Source organism: Gymnoscopelus braueri (genome assembly GCF_963280865.1).
Source record: "Gymnoscopelus braueri genome assembly, chromosome: 10".
NCBI lineage: Eukaryota > Metazoa > Chordata > Actinopteri > Myctophiformes > Myctophidae > Gymnoscopelus > Gymnoscopelus braueri.
Genome location: NC_137611.1, coordinates 37,772,417 through 37,790,662, shown reverse-complemented (window position 1 = coordinate 37,790,662; position 18,246 = coordinate 37,772,417). Strand labels below are relative to the sequence as shown.

The window sequence follows — 18,246 nt, the reverse complement described above, 5'->3', positions numbered from 1 at the left end:
ATAAAAACGAGGTGCATATTATAAAAGCATCTTCCCTTAAACCAAACAAAAGCAGATTAAGCGACAAGCAAAGACAACGGAGTGTTTTACAGCATCAAAATGACAGCGGGAACATGAACCCACCCCCCGTGAAAAACCCCCCCTTAAAGTTTCAACCCCTAAAATAGCATGGAACTGGTGTACTGGTGTGTCTAAAAATGGGCGAAGGTCTTACTGCGAGTGTCAAGAGTGTACGATGGCATGCTGCGCTCGTGTGATGGCAGTACCCCACGGTGAGACCTATGGCTCTGACCTCGTGGCGAAATATTTGACCAATGTGGGGAGAGAGAGAGGGCTTTATCTTATACCAGGACACTTCAGTTTCACGTGTTATTCTACCCACATGCTATAATGCCACCCACCCGCTCCCTCCCCTCCCGCAGAGGTGGAAAGTATTACTTTGTAGATTTTGATTATTATCATTACAAAACATACATTAGACACTTCAGCCCTGTCTACGTTTCGGGCCATTTGAAAATAGCCGATCTACAAGCTCACAATGCGTCACGATGGGACGCATTGTGAGCTTGTAGATCTGCTATTTTCAAAAGATTGTTATACATTTGAAAACTTGAAATGGGACATTCTGCATAATGAGTACTTTTACTTTTGGTATTTCAAGTACATTTTGATGACAATACTTTTGTACTGTTACTCAAGTACATTTTGAATTCCAGACTTACTTAACGTAACGGAGTATTTCCATATTGCAGTATTGATACTTTTACTTAAGTAAAAAATTTGAGTGCTTTTTCCACCACTGCCCTCCCGTGCCAGGGCGGCCATGTTTCTCAGTGGACTGCAGGTTTTGGGTTGTGCATTGGAGGGGGGGGGGGGGGTTGGGGGTCGGGGGGGCGATTGGAATTTAGCAGCACAAGGAATGCTGAGCCCTTGACTGCACCCAGTACAAACACTCAGTGGTGATGTATGTTCCACTTTCAGATTACGTCTCTCGGCTACCCATCATATATCGTTGCTGTCGGGTGGAAACCTTCTATGTCCAAAAACCGTTGCTTTTCAGGAAATTGGGGCAGGGGGGGGACACAAGCGCCTGTTAATATTTGTCATTAGTTAAACATTTATAAAAACCCGCAGACAGACTTAACCACTTTAAACCTTACAAAAGACCACAGTGGAAACAAGCCTCCAGGCTTTACTGTGTTTGATCCTTTTGAATGTTATGTGTGCTCATATTTCTTACGCAGTGTACATATTTTCATTTCAAATTATTGTTATTTTTTTAAGATTTATTTTTGGGCTTTTTGTGCCTTTATTGATAGGATAGTAGTTTGACAGGAAATGGGGAGAGAGATGGGGAGTGACATGCAGCAAAGGCCGTCGGGACGGGATCGGGACTCAAACCCGAGACGCGCTGTCAGGCTACTTTGGAGCCTAGCTGCCCGGACAGCGATCCGGGCCTTCATTTCAATGTTTTTATTAAAATGTTTGGGCATGTCATAGGGGGAATCAGTGGCGGAGCGTCCGGGGAGGCCAGGGAGGCGGCCGCCTCCGGGCCCGCGACCCAGGAGGGCCCGGGCCGTCAGATAATAAATCGGTAAAATCAGGCAAAAATAAGAATTAAACAACATAACCCTAACCTAACCCTACCCTAACCCTAAAACCGAAATAAAGTGACAAAAAGCCCCCCAAAAAGTGACCGAATCCGCCGATTCGCGCGTGCGTGCATGCGCAGGGGGGGCCTGATCACTGTGCTGTGCCTCCCGGCCCGGCTTTGAGTTGTTCCGCCACTGGGGGGAATGTTAATTTCTTTTAGAAAATAGCTGGGCTATTTTAGGTGCTTTACTGTCATATGATGAAGTGCAGAATAGGGCAATCATTTATGAAAAAAAATAAGATGAAATATAGAGATACAAGGTTTCTGCCAGACAGAGAGGATATATGTTGTCTAAGCTTCTGCCGTGGTTTCAGCTCGGTAACCTTCAAAGACTGTTGATATTTTCACTTGGCTAAGTCTAAAACTTGGAAACTCATCTCGTCTAGAAGCACCTCATGTCACCTCTCTCCCCAATGAATCATATCTTCTCTCTCTCTCTGGTGGCCTTCTCTTCAAAATAAATATCTTTCTATTTATTCTCCCCTTATTTCTTCTCTCTCGTGTCTCTTCATCCAAATGCTCGTATGTTATGATCACAGCATCACTGATAGGGGTCGATCATTGTATTGCTTAATATTATTGATGTAATGTATGGCCATTGATCCACTAGTTCTAAAGCTCAATGGTTTTTGACATTGGTAAAGGTGTAAATCAACAGGGAAATATTAAGATAGATAGATTTTCCTTTACGAAAATATATTTGACTTAATTAGATCTGCTAATTTGTGATAGTTGATTGTTGCTGATGTTCCTTTTGGCTGGCGGAGGGGGGACTTCAGGGCCCATTGACTGCCAGAGTTTATTCATAATGTACTCACCCACTGCCAGCCATTTTAATTATGTTTTATAGAAAAAAAATGAATTATTTGTCCGTTTCTTTTTTAACATTGAAGTGAATGGATTTTTATTTTTATTTTTATATATATCTCCTAATTCGTTGTGAATAACGAAAAAAATATAATACTCAAAAATTAGAGAAACATTTTAGAAATTCAAAAACAAAATAAAAAATAATAATACAAAAGGGAGAATTCTCCCTATTGGCGGTGAAAAGGTGGATTTGCAATAGGGAGAATTCTCCCTATTGGCGGTGAATGTGTTAAAAAAAAAAACAGTTCACCATTCAATTCCATTCAAACTTTCAAACTTCAAACTTTATTGCAGACACACAGGGGGTCCATAGAGTACATACAAATCTATATTTGGATCGTTACAACGATGAGATTTCTCACTTTTCTTCTCCCACACCACAGGTTTTATTGTTTGTCTATCTATTAATTTCGAATGACTTATTATTTTCCTGGTTATTCTTTTTCTGAGCTCAACTCGAACGTTGGCAGCGAGTGTTATTTCACCTTAATGGGTAGCTAGATTTGGGTCTGACAAGCATGCCACACTTGTTGACATTTGTTGAATATTGAATGTATTGTTGACGATCGAGGCCACGGCTAGAAGCATAGCTTTAGGTAATAATTGATGAGGGAATTCCTGCAGCCATAATGTTTTCTGGTTTCACATTCTTTCCACTGAAATATGAATAACAGTAATAGTATGGTAGTTATTAAATATGCAATATGGTTATTTTTTTGTGTTTTTTTACTTATGCTATATAATGGGAGTCCTTATAAAGTATGACGCATGGTGACTGCAATTCTTCCTCATTACTTTCTATAGTAGGGTCATTTCTCAGTTGAGTTTATTTCATGGGTGTAACTGTCTCAGGGGTCCAATATTTTCTTTTCACTTCCTTTTCTGCGCTTTGGCAGTTTGTAAATTCAGCCAAAATTTCCATTAAGAGTTAAAAATAGCACAGAAGGCTCTTACCTATTTTAAATATTGTAGCCTTGCCCTGGAGCACCAAACAGAATTACCATCAGCCACTTACTTCTCCTTACAGTCAGTCTCTACAGGACCACTCTAAAGCAACAGTGTCTTAAAGATCAATTGACCAAATCTGTGTTTTTCTCTGTGCAGAAATTAGACTAATTTTAATGGCAGTGGCGTTAGGTGTAACTTCTCGAAGGCTCAATTAAGCTGAATGTTAGAGAAGGGGAAAATGTCACGGTTTTCATTTCTATCACATTTTTATTAATCTGCCGATTCGTTTCCTATACATTTCTGAGGCGTTGATGCTATAATAGGAAGCTTTATGTTGAATATTTAATATCTGTAATTATTTTGTGCTGACACCCCACTCTCTGGGTCTGAGTCCATTTCTCACCCCAATTGCCATGAATGGTTAATGTCTGACACTCCGAATGCAGAAGCTCAGAAGACATTTTGAACAAAAGGGGGAAAGAAACCTATTAGGTCTATGGAGCTGTTCATGCTCCTTTACTGTTATTAATATATAACTAGTTTATTTCCCAAATGCTCTATACCCAAATTTAGGAAATGATCAGTAGAGGAATTTCATCATGAACCATCTCTGAAGCGTATAGGTCCATTGTGTCTTGAATACAGACTTAAGGGCTTAAATTACCTACTTTCCTTTAAAAAGGATTATTATTGGGCTTGGTTTTCTAACCTCACTACCTCTACTTTTGTTCTTGAAAGTGGGACTTTCTTTTTCAGGTAGAAACCTTGTACCGGTATGTCTGTAGCTGTTACTTTTCAGGAAATTACAAAAAGAACCCATGTTCCAATAGATCCATCTGTGTCATTTTAGATTTTAGCTGTAACCATTATTTTTATACTTTGGCTATTAAAAAATAGAAGATCTACAAGCTTATAGCGCAGCACTGAGTACCGCGCTACGAGCTTGTAGATCTGCTATTTTTTCTAAATCTTTTGTGCAAATCTTTGAATACACACATTTTAAGCACCACATATAGCAACAATATTTTTTTCCAGAAAAAATAAGACATTTGTTGAGACATTTGACAGTTACTAATGTTCACTTTAAAAAAACATATATTCAAAGATTTGCACACATTTTCACGATTTTTCCAAAAATAGCAGAGCCAAAGAAATGTAAATAGACAGAGATGCGTTCCCGGATTGAATGGGTTAAAATTGCCTAGAGGCTGGGTCGGTGGACTGTGGAACCGGGGATGTCACAAACATAACATCCGGACTTGCTCGTCACACCATTGCTCCAGGCTGCACCAAACTTGGCACAGACACTGTTCAGGGGACTGCCATGAGAATAGTCCCACCAGGGGCCGGCGGGGGGGGGGGGGGGTGAACAGGCTCTCACCGTTGCTCCAATCCGCACCAAACTTGGCACAAACACCGCTCGGGGTTCTGTCATTAGAATGGTCACACCAAGGGTCATATGATGTGGCCCTTGGGGGGCCCAGTGGCCACAGGCACAAACACTGTTGAGGGGTTGATGGGTTCATGTGGCCCCCCGGAGACACTGCCAGAGCACCGTTGCTCCAACAGTGTTTACAGCAGTTTTTAACACTTCAAATGGCCATAACTCAGTGACCATTGCTCTGATAACTATATAGGACTAGATATGAAGGCTGTGTTGAGGCCTGAAAATCTATTATTTATAAAAACCCACAGATACACTTCACCACTTTCAACCTTACAGAGAACCACAATGGAAACAAGCCTCCGGGGCTATATTTTGTTTTAGTCTTTTGAATGTTAAATGAAGAATACTCATATTGTTTTTACTCGTATTTTCAATAAATATTTCTTTCTGTCAATCAACCAACCAACCAACCAATCAATCAATCAATCAATCAACCTGGCGTTGATTGTGTGATTGAGAAGATAGTGAAAATAGCAGATCTACAAGCTCACACTACTTTTGTAAGACATTGTCATACGATGAAGCGTAAAATAGGGCATTAAAAAGATGACATCTGGAGATACAAGATGCTCCTAGACTTGATATTTTCACTAAGTCTAAAACCTGGATCATATTATTATTGGACCCGTTTTATTTTCTAACCATAGACATTGCTACTTTTGTTCTAGTAAGTGTGACTTCGTTTGTTCGTTTTATAAATGGAAAGCTTGTGGTAAGATCAAACGTGTCATATTTTTGTTTCCTTATACTGCAGAGTGGTGTCTTGGCTATTTATTGTTTTCCCATCCGCTCTGTGTTTCAGTCAAAAGAAGGCCTTATCTTCTACTGTCAGTCAAGCTATTGTTGAGGAGAGGCACCCTGCAAATAGAAAATGGCACCAGTGATGGATTACTCCCTCATTTGGCAGGCTGTTCATCTGCTGAAAGGTTCTGTGTGTGTGCGTGTGTGTGTGCACACGCGTGCATGCGTGCGTGCGTGCGTGTGGGCTGCTTAAGGTGTTCAGATTTGCGTGTTGTGTGGATGAATAGAAACGAATGGTTGGGATTTTTAAAGGCAGTGGATTTAATCTTGGCCCCTATGTGTGGCAGGGAGAGAATACTATAGCTTACTGTTAACGCGACTGGTGTCTCATTTTATGACCCAGTTTATATTGTAGGCTCATTTAAAGGGGGTGTAAGTGATATTTTTATATGTTAAACAGCTCTATATTCCGATAGTAGTTAGGGGTCTCCCCATTTCTCCAGCTATGTAATAAACAGAAAATACAGTTTCAGGTTGGGATAACAATTTCAGGAGAGATAACTCATACACGATACAGGATAAACAAGTTAAAGGTAGGGTAAGTGATTTGCAATTATTCAAATAATTGCAAAATGGGTCTATGTTCTGATAGTGCTCGTTACTATAGAGTGTCCTGTCCATATAAAGAGTCTCCATGTCTCTCCAGCTCTTTATAAAACAGAAAATGTATTTTGTAGTTTTTTTTTTTTTTTTTGTAGTTTCATTTCCAATTTTATCCAACCAGGACAGAGAACTCAATCAGGATATAGATTAAACAAGTGAAATTGGAAGTGATGACACTAAGAAATGAGCAGACAAAATTTTAACTGGAACACTATACAAATTAAGCTTAAAAATGGGTACTTTCTCCTGATTGGCTGAGATTTTGACACCTACCGAAAAATGTATTTTCTGTTTATTAAAGAGCTGGAGAGACAGGGAGACATCTGTTACTGAACAAACACTCTATAGCAATGATTACTATCAGAATATAGTATTTTAACCTTTTAACAAAATACTTTTTGTTTTAACCAAAAAATATCACTTACCCTACCTTTAAATTGGAAGTGATTATACCAAAATGAGCAGACAAATTTAGAATTGGAACACTATAAAATTGAAGTTGATTACTGCGTTCTCTCTCCTGATTGGATAGAATTTGTAACCCACCTGAAAATAAATGTTCTGTTTATTAAAGAGCTGGAGAGATGGGGAGACCCCTGTTGCTGAACAAACACTCTATAGCGATGATTATTATCAGAATAATAGTTTGTTTTAACCAAACATAATCACTTACACTACAGCAACTTTAATTGCAACTCAGAAGAGAAGAGAAACCACGATCCCTCCATCCACTACTTGTGTTAAAACGTGGGAACAGTCAGCTACTATCTATGTGCGTGTGATTGTGCTGGTGTGGGTGCAGGTGGGGTGGGGGGGGGACTTGGAGCAGACTACAAAAGAAAGTTCAAAGCCTTCATAGATTGTCCTGAAAATCCATCAAATAGACAATATTACTCAGACCTGTCACCTGACTCAACGCTTTTACTAATGAACCATGAATTATTAAATTATTTAAAGCCTGGTGACTCATCCAGTTACTGACTGCCACACCTCAATGTTTGCCAGGAATTATTTTCTTTCTGCTGCCAAAACACCAAAACAGTACAAATACCGCCAAATGTCTGCATTTAAAAACATCTATGAATATCACACTTTTTCATGTGGGCTGCATCAATGCACAGCCAATGCTGTATATGACTACAGTATTTGTTGTTGGTTTACCTGTGATTCACCATGTTCGCAAACATTCCGATGGGTCCTGGCGTGTTGATTAGGTGTCAGAGGCTAACTCATAATTTGTGTTTTGTTTTCTTTTACCAGATCACAAGCTGTGCCATGTGGGGGGAGAGTAATTTTGAAATCCCTCCCTTTTGATTTCAGTGTGGCAAAACATGCCGGCTGAAATCTCTGGGAGTCGTTCTAATAAGAGCTTTTAACAATGCTGAAGTCGGTCGTGTTTTTTGAACACGCCCTCCCCCCTTTGTGTTGTTTTGCAGCATGCCAACAGTAAATAATTCGAATTCTAAATGCTCTGTACCCCATACCACGGACTGGTCCTGTGGAGAATGCTTCCAAAGCAACCTGAAAAGCACAGAACGCATTCCAATTAAAGTCTTTTTTGTTTTCGTTTGTGTAGCATGTGTGGGTGTAGGTTTGCTGCTTATTGGCATTTGACATGATCGGCGAGTATGAAGAGCACTTCACACAGTTAATGCTGCCGATCCATAGTCTACTTATCTTCTGGAGTGCTAGCACCTTGTCCTTTCTGTGCGGAGTGGCAGAACTGCATTGTGGGAGAGCGACCGCGAGGGTCTCCCGGCAGAGACAGATTGTCCTCTACTCTAGGTTGGGCGAGGATTCTCCCCTTTTCCACTGGGCTTTATTAGGGATCCTTTCACAGAAGGTTTCCTAGATTCATCAAAGTCTCCCCGGTCGGCTCACAGCATGCTCAGACCTGCTGGGGACTATAGAAACAGGGAGACTCTATCGAAAGGCAAGATCATACTTTCCCCAAGTCTCACGGACCCGGGTCTTTGTCTTCTAGCCTATTAGCAAACCTTGAAGGAATGCAATGAATGGGATATTATTGTCTGTGGTGTGTCGGCGCTAAGGCAGCCATCTGTCCCAAAAAAACACACCTGACAGTAATCTCGGTGGAATGATCCCATCCATCAACAAGACAAATAGAGCTCTGGAAATGAGACCACAGGGAAGAGCGCTCAGGTGAAAAAGGGGCGAAGTGAAGCATGCTGGGCCGGAGAGTGGAAGGAGAGGACACGGAAGGTCACCGGTTAAAACACGCTTGGATGCACCGACCCCCCCCGCCACACACACTCACACACTCGCACACACAACACACAACATCTATTGCGAACTTACCCTTTGAAGCGGCATGGAGTTACACTGAGTCCCTCTGTCTTGTTATGCGATCCATCCTTGACCTCCCATTTTGTAACTCCAACGAGGAACCCCCTTCAACGTTAGAGCGTGGACCCCACCCAAAAGAAGAAAATGATGACAACGTGTCTGTGCTGCAGCTGCACGCACGCCTTGCCCTCCCTCCTCTTAAAAACATCACTGCCTCCATTTTTCTTTTTTTTTTTCTTTTACGTCAAAGCAAGTTTTTCCATCCTCAGCCCCCCCCCCTCCCCCCATACCCCTCTGTGAGTGCGGTCTGCAGTGCGCTGTGTCTCTGGGGAGGTTCAAAGAGTGCGAGGTGCAGGCAACGGAGACAGAGAGAGACATGAGGGAGCACGTCGATGTAAAGTGCCTCAATGTCGCTTCATTTCCCCATTTTAATTGGGCTATCTAAATGCATCCCCGGTTTGTCAATACCCGCTGGGTTCCCAGATAAAAATGATTTGTCTCATGCATTCAATAGCATGCCCCCTGCCAGTCTACCCTTCGGAAAGCACACACCGTCATCGCCACTTGTCATGGCCGCTGAAATGGACAAAGAGTCTTGTTGTGGTTTTTTCCAAAGAGATATAGAGTAGCAGGAAAATAAAGTCTGGCGCCTGTTCTGCTCATACCTTACCTCATTTGTCCATCCCTCCCTCCTCTCTGCTCTCTCTTTTTTCTTTGAGTTTTGTATTTCTCAGTCTCACTCACACAAATACCCACCCACACTGTCATATATATGTCAAATGGTGTGGTAACACCATGAAAACACGTACACACACATGCAACACACATATAGAGTACACACAAGCTGTGCGTAAGCACGCGCTGAAGGTCAGCACACTCACACCAATCTTATCTCTGTGTTTTTATGTGCTCTGTTTCCTCACTGTCCTTGTCTTTTGCACACCTCCTGTCGCCATGTGTCATTGCCCTCCCTCTTAAGCACTGGCGACTTGCTTATCAGCAGACAGTCCTGAGAAGGGGAAAAAAAGTATAATCCAGGCCTGTGTCGTCCTTGGTGTCGGGGAGTGTTCAGCATAGGTGCATTTTTACATGTTCTGTGACTTTCTCATTCAGTTTTATTCTCTCCAGCCCTTAAAAATTGTCCCCTTAGAAAAGCAAACATAGACATGCTGTGTGCTTAGTTAACACTAGTGTGCTGTGGCCACTCTGGCCTGTAAAATGGGAAGTGTACATCACGCTGCTCTGACATTATTTAGCCTCGAGATGGCATGGATGTAATGCCTTTTCTAAATAGTACTCATCTCATGCAGTTATGCGATCCAGATTAAAAAAACGTTGTAATCAACGGGTTAATTAGTTGACCACCCTTACGATGACAGTGGCCTAGTATAACCGATCCATGACTTGTGAGTTGGACAAGGAAATCTAGACTAAACAGGTGCTTCCCAGCTGTGCTGTTGGACACAATGACATAGTGCAGGTCTTAAAAGCCTATCAACAGCAGCACGCTGACTTTCACAACTCACTGTTTACGACCCAGGTCAGCAATTTCTCAGTGGGCATACAGCCAGAATTCGGGTTTATCAGTGACCTCTTTGCACAGGGAGATAACAAATGCATGGCTATTTGAACACCATTTTAACGTTCTAGATTTGTTTCGAGATTTGGCCGCAAACTGTGGTTTTAGACATTCTGTTTTAAAAAGAAGAAAAAAATGGTGACCTTAATTTATTTTGTGGTAATGCACAGCTCTTGCTCAGCTTGCTCTCTCTGTGTGTGTGTGTGTGTGTGTGTGTGTGTGTGTGTGTGTGTGTGTGTGTGTGTGTGTGTGTGTGTGTGTGTGTGTGTGTGTGTGTGTGTGTGTGTGTGTGTGTGTGTGTGTGTGTGTGTGTGTGTGTGTGTGTGTGTGACCTTTAAAACTTTTACTTTACTTATAATGCATTGTAGTCAGCATAGTGTATTCTTAGTGCATGTGCATTATAATCACATAAGACAATCAGATACATTATTATATTATCACAGCTGGTGTGATTGTTATTAGCTAAACTATGCTAAACTATTGCCAAACTATTGCCTATCTTGAATATAGTCACAACATCTTTGTACAGCGCCTATAATGTGCTTATAGAAAAACAACACGTTTTTAACCGTCAGAAGACAAATGTTTTTGGCAGTCTTTGTCTGCCGTTGCAGACATTTGAAACCATCATGTCTTTAAAGCACAGTGAATCAAGTCATCTGTCAGCCAGTGCGGTTTGCCCATCATCAGACATCAGAGTAGATGACTCTACTGAACTGAGGAGCTTCTGTGTCTGGATGGATCCAGGTGTTCTAACCATAACAGATAGATCTCTGAGTTGTGCAACGGCTCATGCAGTTTGTCACGTAGAGAGAAAACCTACCTCCTACAATCACAAAATAAATCTCTCTCTCTCTCTCCTCCTTTTACTGAAGCTGCTAATGGGGTATTGTTAGGTGTGTGTGTGGAGGGGGGAGGGGGGGCACTTTGGGTAGGGAGGTGTCAGCTCCCTCACACTGATGGGAGGAGAAGAGAAGGTTGTCAGCATTTGAAATCTAATGAAAGGGATTGGGGGATGGGTGGATGACACGATGTAATAAATTCTCAGACTTAGGTAGGGGGTGTTTCCAAGTCTGAATACAGCCAGTAGACTCAGGGGGTGAAATGGGAGCTTTTAAAAAAAACGAGACAGTCTAATAACGGTCCAAACTTCAGCTGTTGATAGGAAATTCCTATGGGTCTTCTAAACTTTAGCTGTTGATAGCAAGTTCCTTTGCACACAGTTTGTAAATGAAGTCACATGAATGGTGAAGCACTACTAGTCACGAAAAAGCCAGATAACGTCTTCAGATTTTTTATGAACTGACTGCTTGTGGACATGTCGACTGGTGTGGAGAAAGTCGCTGTCTCCTTTGGCCAAATAGAAATTTGGTATAACTAAGGGATTCACTGAAAGACATAAGTTAGACATGAGTATACATTTGGGATTTCCTTTGTATGACTATGAGCGGACACACACACACACACACACACACACACACACACACACACACACACACACACACACACACACACACACACCCCCACACACCCCCCCACACACACACACGCTCGTGCATGCATGCATACATACATACATACATACATACATACATGTACATACAGTACAAAAAAACCCTGATCTAGACAGCTTGGCCATGCCTGAAGAAACTGAATTCAGGCAAAGTAAAAGGTCTACAGGGCTGTTATTGTGAATAAGAATTGGTTTTAAATTGAGTAGTTAGATGAAAAGCTACCTTCAAATGTAACATTCAGTCTGAATGTACTTTGTGTCACGGAATTGGAATGGACGGTCCATTTGCTACTAACATTCTCCTCATGAACTTCTCTATCACCAATAACAGTCTCATTTTCTTTGCAGATCTGTGGTCTCGAGTGAATAATGTCATTTGAATTGGCTCAAAAAATAGTTTTCATTCTGTTCCGTGCTTCTAAGTGGGCCTCTGCTCAGCATGTGGGCATAATAATTAAGCCCTGGAAATCCCCATCTACTTCTCACATCTCTGTCTCAAGGACCAGAAGTTTTCCAAAGACACACAGAATAGTTATTCTCCATCTGCAGATGTTTTGATAATAAGAGGAATGCATGTTTGTTCTTTTGATTGATTGATTGAATACTTTATTAACAGTTTGCAAAGACAAGCACAGGGAAGTACAGTTCAATACAAGGTCTGTTTAGAGGATTTTAAAGGAGGAGTTCACCCTAAAAATTACTTATTTTCTATCAATTGCACACCCCATGAAGCCTTGAATTCATGGATTTATTTTTGTTTTTGTGGCATTCCTAAGCCAATAATTTGATGACCGGGTGTGTATCCGGTAGGAGACACAAATAATCTACTTTGTGTCTCCTACCGGATAGCCGGTAGTAGACGGGAATCAAATTATTGGCTTAGGAATGCCACAAAAACAAAACTAAATCCATGGATTCAAGGCTTCATGGGGTGTGCAATTGATAGAAAATAAGTAATGTTTTGGGTGAACTACTCCTTTAAACTTAAGAAAGCACTATGGCTTTGTTTCCATTGGGGTCCTTTGTACTCAATTCATCGAAACATTTAATGAATGTCTTAGAATCTTAGAATCTTGTGTTGAATCAGTACCTCGTTATCTTTAGTTGAAACAGAGCTACGTTTTAATCAGACGAGCCACATTGTTTTGTGCAAAGGTAAAAACAAAAAAGACAGAAATATCCTCTATCATTCTGTCAAGTGTGCTGTGTACACAGTTCAGCAGCCCTCTAGAAAAGTTAGGCTGTCTCTCATTGTTACAAACAAACAGAGGTTGGACTCCGTGCAGAGAAAGCGATTTCCTTCAACACTGTTTTAGTCCACAAGGCATTACAACTCACATCAGTCACTTCCTATGAGTACTATTGTTTTGAACTTTTGCGTGGTTGGTTGAGTTCAGCTACTTGTTGCTATTTCTCTTGTAGGGTTGAGCGGTAATTCTTTGAGACATACATGCAGTGTGTGTATTTGGGCCATGGCCAAATCCGCCATTGCCTCCGAGGTGCAAATGTTGTATAGAATGCGGTTTAGACAGATGCTAGGTTCATTGTTTAGCTGCTATCCTAGTTTATTTGATGCACTACATTATTCTCTCCTCAGTTGTTTGCATTGTACAACATTATGAAAATGTATAACAGAAATGAAAAAAGACACAGTTGATATTTTCAAATACAACGGGATACTGTATTACATTATTACTGCAAAACCCTATTATCCTCCACTTTCGAGTTGCACCATTTGGGTTCCCGTTTTTTACATATTTTTTTTACATTGCATACATATCAACAAAGTATATCCTTGCATTGCCTCATATATAGCCCAATTAAGAAAAACACAAGTTTGTTTTTGTTTTTTTCCCCAAAAAATAAAAACACGAAGGACAAGATTCTTACAATACATACAAGAAATAAGATACAAGAAAAAGAAAAACAACAATACGCAAATTCAAAAAAAAAAAAAAAAAAGTTTTAGGGAATGCAAAACGGTGCAATTAAACCATTCCCTAAAACTGGCATTTTCACTGGTTGGGTTTGGACTTACATGAAGTTTTATTTTATTGTTATTATTTTAATGATTTATGCCAATTAATTCCTCCCCGCACACATTTCTGTGTGTTGTCACTGTGTGCCCTACTGGCTCACCTGCCAGTGAGGAGCCCCCTCCCCGCCCGGCTTCCCTCCCCTGAACACGAACAAAACATAAATAGTTTATTTTTTTTGCCCACTGCGGTGGATTGGAAGTTCAAATCCACAGCAGTAACCCCTAGACTCCATGGTGGTGGGCAGGATTCGAAATTAGAATCCACAGAAGTGTACTTTACCACTGCCCCACCTGAGCGCGACTTACAGCGCGTAGTTTCACAGTTGCCATAACTTCCAGGTTATGGGTTTGCAGTTTCTCTCATCAACATCACTAATATAAAAACGTTATTGGTCTGTCGGGAGGGGAAAAAACATTTGTTGAAGCAATGCTGTAGGAGTCAAGTTAACAGTCCGCACAGTATTATTGGGATAAATGAGCAAACTTTTCCCCAAGGTCCAGAGGCTGTCTAATCTATTAAGGCGCTATCGTCTCGGATGGCGAGCCTCAGCGAGGGAGGGTAGGGAGTGGGGGAAGTTTTCGGGTGCGTGGGGGGGTGAATGGTAGTGCTGACATCCTCTCTCTCTCTCTCTCTGTGTGCAATCCCCTGTCCTTGTAGGACGGAAGAGAAAAACTGCACCAGAGGCTGACTTGGCTGTTCCTCTGAGCTTCACCATAAATCCGACTGAACATTTCTGAACATCTGTTGTGGATGATTAGCTCCATGGCTAGTGGAGTTTGACCGGAGGGAACAAAAAAAAAAGGATCCAGTGTGTTTGGTTGGTGGTTGTTGTTGCTGCTGCTGTGTATGTGTGCGTATGTGTGTGTGTGTGTGTGTGTGTGCACGCGTGCGCACGTGCATTGTGAATAAAGAATACGGATGTAGCATACATTTCTATTTTCTTTATTTCTGTCCATCCCCCAACTCTTTTTTTTTTGTCAGAGTAATTTGGAGCACTTGCTTCAGTCCTGCAATGTTGTTACGATCGTTAACGTAATTGCTGCAAGTCTCATGGGAATGCTCAAATGTAATCTCTTCAAGGTCACGCAAAACATTTAGCCCCTATTAACTTTTGGTGACTTCTTGTGTTAGTTGCTTTCCTTTTTTCTTTCTGTGGGAAGCAATGACATGTGTGGCCAGTGAGGTGGGTTGCTGTGGTTCTGAAAAACTAGAATATATATGCAGGATTTGAAATGTCTTAAATGTTTACATCTGAAGGCTCTATTTGTGCCACAAATAGACAATAAAACCGTCAGCGTTATTTTATCCATTTATTTATAACTCAAGGAGTGTACAAATGTAACCAAATGGACCCATTTGTACACTTTCTGAGTTGTTAACACTGGGGATTTTACCGTGAAGTTTTGAGCACACCCCAGAAAAGCAGATAAGACAGCCTTATGGCTCATTAGCTGCGAGACCACATAACATCACGTGTACTCATACCTCAAAACCTTTTTCTTTACACGCAGGTGAAATCCCACAGCCGCCTCCGATTGGTCAAAGTTCAGGAAGGTAAATGCTTCTCGTGCCTCCCGCCTCCTCCTCCTCCTCCTCTTCCACAGTGAAATCCAACACCTATGACATCACATGTGTGGTCTTGGCTCCTCCCAGGCAGTGCCTGAACACGGCTCACTGGGGCTCAGTGTGTGAAAAAGCAGTGCCACTGAAGGATCCCCTCCTAAAAGCACCACATTACTCCCTTTGCCACAGCTGGAGACGTATCGCTGGAGAGACGCAAGGCAATTCCTCCGATTTAAACGAAACATTGTCAATGGAATAACTGAGGAGGAAAACAGGGAAACCACAGTCCTGCTTTACATTTTTTTTTCTTCTTCCAAGAGACATCTATCATCAAGGATAATTTTACTTGGGATACTGTTGGATTGGCTTGGATTCTTTTGGAATTGGATTTTTTTCCTCTCTTTCTCTGCCTCTCTGGAATAACTGACTAAAGATAAAGGGAATTGGGAAAAAAAAGGATTTATTTGTAAGGGACCTAATTTACATGCATGGGTAAGTGTGACATTTGTGCCCACAGCATGGTAGTAGCATGGTAATGATGAAACAACCAACAAAGGATTAGTTCTGAACGAAAGTAGAAAGCCAATTCTGTACAGGTGTTTTTTCTTCTTCCATAAGTCTTATCTGGCTTAGCCTTCATATCCCGCAAAATGAAAGTTAACTTACCTCTTGTGAACAGAAACAAAGTAACTTGATGTGATACACTTCAATAGAGAGGTATTTTCTTACTATTCTTTTGTCCTGTTGCCTTTTGTCCTTGTTCACTCTTGCTTGTTAAGCCAAAACAATAGTTTAACCTCGTCTTGGCTTAACTCTATTGGCTGGCTCTCTGGCAAATTGCCCTGTCTGGGGTGAGCCCTCCCCTCTTTTTTTCAGCGGACTTTGAATAGAGGGGCCATAGAGTGTCCCCTTAGCTACTGCTGCTAAGGTGAGGCACCCTGCCGTTAGACAGTGTTAAGCCTACTCTGAGGCCAAACAACCTGTTTTTCCAGTTGTCTTTATCTCCCTAGGCAATCTTGAGGCTAAAGTTTCAGCAAAAAAAATTCACTCAGAAAGAGCCATTGAGGGGCTTTGAAATCCCAAATCAGGGCAGGGGAGAGGTTTTGAAAGTGCTTGTGACTTTTGGAAACATTTTGTGCTTATTTCTTTTATTTTTTCTTTCTTTCCATAACCGAGCCCAAGTGCTCGCAATGTGAGATTCAAATATTTCAATACCTGGTCTTTTTTTCAGAGCTCGTAGTTAACTGTGTGTGCAGGTAACTAGCTTAGCTTTCAACGCCTGGTGTTAAGTATTCGTTCAACTATTACAAATAGTTTTTGCTCAGAGATGTTGAGACAGGTGTTGCACAATTAATCTGTTGCTCAATACAAGGAGCTGGTGTCACTGGGGCAAACAAATAGAGGAGAACAAATATATTTCTGTGGTGTGTTCCTTTCAAAGCTGTGTTGAACTCTCAGGGAACAGTGTGAATGTAAAGACAACATGTCTGTCTCGCTTTGTTTGGCATGAAAAGGCGAGACCTCCCTGTGGGTCGATCTCGCTGGCCCGGGAACTTAACATTTTCTTTCTCTCCTGGTAGGCCTAAATCTGAAGTCGTTTGTTTATCAGTTAATCATTGACTAGTATGAGTGCCCTGTTGGTCTTGGCTAGGGAGTGGTAACCCAAACATTTATGATGAAACTTCAACCTGCTGGAGAAAGTGTTCAGACAAGATGGAGGCTAATGCTAAAATGTCCACACATCTGTTTGGTTCCTCAAAAGCATAAACTAACAAGGAAGTAAAACAAAAACACAATCTCATTCAAGGTCCAAATGGGAAGTTGGGAACATCCCTCCCGGTCCACAGTGGCTGACCTTTGAGGTTATCCTTCTTCACCTTAAGCCACACAGGCCATTAACCCGGCATTCCACTTTTATGGCTACGACTCAGCCACGATGTCGCCGGCTAAGTTCCTGTGGGGCTGTGTGCAAACAGGGGGTGATCATTGTCTAGGTGGATTTGAACTGAAGAAACAACTTTGATTGTTTGTTTTCACCACTGCTCTTAATACTAGTATGTTACCTCGGTCAAACATACTTAATCCATGCCACCTTGAATTGGCTCCAGTTTCAAGTTTTTTTTGTTGCCTACCTTGTAGAATGCTTTCAGACAAAGCTCTTTATGTGGAGTCAATCACTCAATCGGTCTCTCTCCCTGTTGGAAAGCTGAAAAGTAATTATGGGCAGAGCATATGGATTTTTCCATACAACTTGATTTCTCATCATCGATGATTTGGATGACGTGTAATGGCCTTTTAATGGGTGATGGATTCACTTCACCGCTGCTGTCTCAGGTGAGATGGGAAAGGGGTTGCCTACAATCACGGATCAATGTCTGTGAAGGTGATTGCGTGAATGGTTACCAACAGATTTGGTCTGAAAACCAGACATGGCCAGACATCCCTTGTGGCTTTTATGGTTTGTCATAGGCTAATGTTTCCATGTATTTATCTTCAGTGTGGCTTGGGTTCTGAATCAGGACAGGGACATATAGTCAATACAAAACCTGCAGGGAGGAAATTTCATTCAATATCATTCAAGATATCGTCAATTCAATATCGCCGAGAGATGTTTTGCCCAATGATAACACGTCTGAGGGTTGTTTTTTGACGGTTACAAGTCCAATCTCCCATCCGCCATACTGTACAAAATAATGTGTACAAAGCAACTGCAAGCAGTGAATGTGTCAAAGTCAAGTCATGTAGCAACGTGTGATGTCAGTCAGCGGCCACTGACTGAACACGTTAAGTGTCTGCTGGTCACTCCATGGTCTTAGCCATGACACTTTATCTGATGGGACAACCTCTCATCCATTCTGACAGGTGCTGAGGAGATATTTAGGGTAAAAAAGAAGGACACTTAGACTTCATCATCACTGAAAT

The 18,246-nt window shown here is 41.6% G+C and overlaps 1 protein-coding gene across 4 annotated transcripts in view; it reads left to right on the top strand.

Annotated features, from left to right (window-relative positions):
• Nucleotides 1-18,246, top strand: part of ptprfb (protein tyrosine phosphatase receptor type Fb) — a 195,314-nt gene that overhangs the window by 39,608 nt on the left and 137,460 nt on the right. For 2 of the 4 annotated variants that reach the window (XM_080440622.1, XM_080440619.1), the window contains exon 1: nt 15,293-15,816. The exons of the other annotated variants lie outside the window; for them this stretch is intronic. The gene's annotated coding sequence lies outside the window, so the exon portion shown is untranslated. Of the gene's footprint in view, nt 1-15,292; nt 15,817-18,246 lie in introns of those variants that run through there. 4 annotated transcript variants of the gene reach the window in all.